This window comes from Salvia miltiorrhiza, chromosome 8 (genome assembly GCF_028751815.1).
Source record: "Salvia miltiorrhiza cultivar Shanhuang (shh) chromosome 8, IMPLAD_Smil_shh, whole genome shotgun sequence".
Classification (NCBI taxonomy): domain Eukaryota; kingdom Viridiplantae; phylum Streptophyta; class Magnoliopsida; order Lamiales; family Lamiaceae; genus Salvia; species Salvia miltiorrhiza.
In genome coordinates this window covers 45,606,341-45,611,198 of record NC_080394.1, presented here as the reverse complement: position 1 = coordinate 45,611,198, position 4,858 = coordinate 45,606,341, and the positions used below count along the sequence as shown (strand labels likewise).

The 4,858-nt window shown below is 34.0% G+C and overlaps 1 long non-coding RNA gene across 1 annotated transcript; it reads left to right on the top strand.

Moving 5' to 3' along the window:
- Positions 1-288: 288 nt before the first annotated feature.
- Positions 289-4,562, top strand: LOC130996788 (uncharacterized). The gene is made up of 4 exons (XR_009092798.1): positions 289-952; positions 1,446-1,528; positions 2,782-4,147; positions 4,209-4,562. It is a non-coding gene; the product is annotated as an uncharacterized LOC130996788 (long non-coding RNA).
- The last annotated feature ends 296 nt before the right edge of the window (positions 4,563-4,858 follow it).

Genomic DNA, 4,858 nt, shown 5'->3' with positions numbered 1-4,858 from the left:
ACCCGAATCAGCAGTTTGACATTTGGAAATTGAAAATTAACCTAATAATTTAGGGTACCTGATTTTACAATCGGTACCGGTATCAGTGCAGAGTTTTCTCCCTTATTCAAGTTCGTGTACCCGATTTTTCGGATAGGGTACTCGAACCCAACCCGATTGCCATCCGTGATTGTATTAGTACAAAACAAAACTAAAACAAACTTAAGTATACAATTTGGTGTGGTTTAATTTGTGTTTGCATATATTTATATTTTTCTACTTAATCTATATCTATATATTATATAAAACAGGAGTTTAACGGTAATTTTTTTGCGCCAAATTTCAGTTTTCAATCTTTTTGCAAGTTCTCAGTTTCTCCCACATTTTTCGTTTCTACACGTTCTTCCAAATTTTCAACCCACCCCGTATCGAATCAGAATCAGAACCAACTTTCCCAACCCTAAATCAAACTCACAATTACTGAATTACGCCCGCTCACTCTGTATATCAGATATTCGTATCCTCATCCTCCTGAAACGTCACTACGATGGAGCTTTAGAACCTCAACTCAATTTTGAAATCCTTCGTTATTTTGTGGACAAGCTTATGGTCCTTAGAATGGATACTTGCAGATCTCACGTAGAGCACGGTGCCAGGGCTGAAGCGGTGGGGCTTCTTCACTCTGCCGGTGGTTGAAGCAGATTTCCTAATTGTTTTAGTCACCAGTTGCTTGTGTGGCGTTGTCAATAGTTTGTGGGCTATTTGCTTTGTGTGAGAGGAAGACAACCCATTCATTTTTCACAGTTAAAACCCCCACTACTCCACCCGATTTCCACAGCCAGGATACTGAGTTGCCGTTCGCATGCGACCAACGCCTTGCAGCGCCATTTAACTTCTGCCGTCCACAGGAACGACCACCACTGGTCCCACCCAACCGTTCCACCGACCACCATGGCCCTCTCTTGAAAACTTCGTACGATAATTTATCGTTTTCTGTAGTTAAGTGCTTTTTTATGGCTATTGCATTCTTCACGTAGAACTGTCAGGCGCATGTTTTAATGATTTTAGCTAACAGAAAGTTGAACAACTCTCTTATGTATTCTGCTCTTTGAAGTGTCCATAAGTACCTCCATTGCTTGATTCTTGTGTGCTAACAATTTGTAATTATTTGTAGTAACCTACTTAGATATAACTTAACAATTTGAAGTACATATGCACATTAATATCTATATAGTTCAACATATGAGTAGTTCAAATATTAACTTATTTGTGGCTTGCACTCTCTTGAACTTAATTTATATTATCTAAGTGACGTTGAGCTATCGTTATCTAGCGTTCATGTTAATCAGAGAGATTTTCTAAGTATACTGCAAACATTTTTTGATTTCTAATCTCTTTAGTGAATTCTATATGTGATTCCACAAGTCATTTTGGTTTATATGTTTTTTTGCTTAATTTGCTTATAGGTATTTCATGTGCTTCGGAGGTACTTGAGTGAGTATATCCATGGGTTGTCATCAAAAGGCCTTGAGAATCAGTGTTTGGAAAGGTATGTTTTTGGTAATCAGTATGCTTTGAATCAGTGAGTATATCCATGGGGTTATCATCTAACTTTAGCCATGTTGGAAATAGCACACAAGCAACATTTCCTCATTCTTATTTGGTTAATTTGTTAGTGGGTGGTAGGCTTTTCTTGATTGTTTTGAATCTTGTGATTTTGAGTTCTACTGAGCTTTAGTTTGCTTGGTTTCTATTCAAAGTTCAAAATCAATATCCTTTTGTTTTCTTAAGGTGATATATATAGATCTAAGATTTAATTTTTATTGATTGATATGAGAAATACAAGATTTGAGATATTCAAGATTGTGCTTTTGAAATTTGAGATTTCTCATGTTGTGGGGGATGGGAAACAATTAAACTTTGATTTGTGCTGATTATTACAGACGAACACTCAATTATCTTTGATCTTGTGGATTATGAATTCTTTTTTTGTCACATGTGGCCTCAAGGTCAATGACCACAAAATATTGAAAATCTTGGAATTGTTTATCATGTAGATAACTCAGATGAAAACCTTGCTTTTGCACAATATAGATAGATTCTTTGTTTTTTGCTATTCTTGAAGCTGCCATAGTTGTTATATAAGCTGTCCTTGCAACTTCCAACTCCTGCATATCCATTTCATGATGCTGCCAATTTGAGGAGATGAAAAGTATTCATATGGCAGAAACTCCTAGGACTATATTTCACAATCCAATAGCTAATAACACAAATAGGCATCATAAACTATATAACATAGTGACTCCATGGCTTGCAAGGGTAATGTATGAGTCTGATATAACCAGCCAAACTATGTAATTTGACATGCAATATAATGTTGAAATGTAATGAACTTTGGTTGATGAAACTTAATGTGTGTTTTGTTGATGAAATTTGGAAGTTAATACAGAAGTATATAAATTTTGGTTTTGTGCACCCCTCAATTTAATGTGTCTTTTGTTGATGAAATCTGGAAGCTAATAAAAAGTTTATAAATTTTGGTGGACTTTTGAAGTTTCTCACATTTTTTTGAAGTTATATGAATTCAATTTGGTCTTTTTTTTTCATCTTTGCAACTTAATGAGCGTACTCTTCAGACCAATCTTCTTGCTATTTTGTTCTCTGTTTTTCATTGATAGAAGTGATTGAGGATAAAGTGATGCGATTAAATTGAGATATTTAATGTGTTGGCATTTTAGCAAATAAATCGTACTTGGACATTTTGTAATGGATGTCCAACAAGCTTTTGTGTCTTCCTGACAGAGAATGGTAAAAAACTGCTTCAGCCTTGAGAGCTTGCTCCAGTTTCTTTACGGAAGAAGTAATCACAGTCTCATCAAAGAAATTCACAAGATTGGATGACAACTACTGTTACTGATCATGGTGGAGATGTTTGAAACAGACAGTGACTCCATGGCTTGCAAGGTAATGTATGAGTATGACATAACCAGCCAAACTATGAAGTTTGAGATGCAATATAATGTTGAAATGTAATAAACTTTAGTTTATTGCTACATTTAATATTCTGTTATTTTTGACAAATACGTTTTAATTTGTTATCATGTATATGTATTAAATAATTATATGGACAACTATATATGTATATTATATATATATAGGCCCGTATAAAAATTATTGGATTATATTATGCATCTTATTAATTAATTAACTAGAAAATTAAAATTGTTGATAAATTTTACTTATATTATAAATTGTAGTAGTTAACTATTTCATCCACCGATGTGTGTGCATATATATTATAGGAAAAAAATTAACATATATTTTTTAAAGTTAAAATATTTAAAATAGATATTGCTTCAATATGCCATTTCATATTAAATAATATTTAAACATTTTAGTTAAATTGAAATTAATTTTTTGTTGTCAATTAATCAACTCATAAATGATACAATTTTGCATGTAGTTTATTTTTTTTTAAATATAAATATATGGCCCGTGCATCGCACGGGAGGACGTACTAGTATTATATAAAACAGCAGTTTATTAACGGATACTTTTTCCCGGCAAAATTTAAAGTTATGATTTCTCACACACGTTCTCTTCTTCTTCCACACGTTCTCTCAATCGCAAATTCTTAAAGTTATGGTTATAGAATTAATCAACAATTTTCTCTCTCCCTCTTCTACACTTCCGCGCACGTCCTCTCACAATATCTCTGAAGCAACTATGCAAATTCTTTTTGTTACAGTTATAATAAGCTTCTCTCTCCATTCCCACACGTTCTCACAATCTCTGCAGCGATATTTCTCATAAATTGGTGCAATTTCAACGGATATAGTACTGCAATTCTCCCAATCGATAAAAACACGTTTTCAAGTAGAATGATCGGAGGAACAGATCTGAGATTAATTTTTTTCTCATCGTTCTCTATATCCTCTCTACCCAGAAAAGTCTACTCTATCTTCACTGTTAATGCTAGAAAGACTGAACAATTTGAGAGTAGTTTAATAATTTTTGTGTTGGATGTAGCAAAATCTCCTCATTCTCGCCTTCAGAATCTTGCTACCGCAATGGGTTGTGTCCGGACAAAAACGGTGAAGAAGTCCTCCCCGCGATGATTGAGGGACACTACTCGAAGATGTTATTGAACTTCCAGACCAACAAAAAGGTATTAACTCGACTCTTCTCCCAATCATGCCGATACCAATTCTGTTACCTTTTTGTTGCAGAAGGAGCTGATAGCTCTAATGTGTTTTGCTTATCGGCATCAGTTTCAATGTGTTTTGCAAGTTGCAGAAGGAGCTGATAGCTCTAATGGTATGTTTGATGTTAGTTATTACTTGATTTGTATGTATGTGTGTATGAGAGTGAAAGAGAGGTTAGCTTTTATTGGATCATTCATTACAAGTAGATGTGTTATCCCTAATTTGGCAAGGTAATTTGTAGAGGTGTTATGTTTAGATTGATTTTAGAAGTTAGGGAAGAAAGCCACGTATTAAATTTTACCATTTCATTGTTTATTGATTAATTACTTATTGATCAATTACTTATTCCGCTTATCTTGCAAGCAAAATCTTTACTGATGTGATGTGCTTTTTTATGTTCCTTGATGATATAAGCAAACCCAAAATAATGCAGCACCTCATTTTATTGGTTATCCTGTTTCCTCTTCTCACTCTCATTCAGAGCTCAACGTTGATGACTTATTTATTTCTTAACTTGAGTTCTTTTCTCCAACTGTCCAGTTTTTCTTTACTTCTCTTCTGCTCCTTATAAATTTTCCTAAGCTCACAAGATGCAACATTCTGCATTCTCTTCATCTCTTGAAAACAATGGCAGAAATAAATTGCTAGAATATGTCGAATGCATCTAGAAGAAT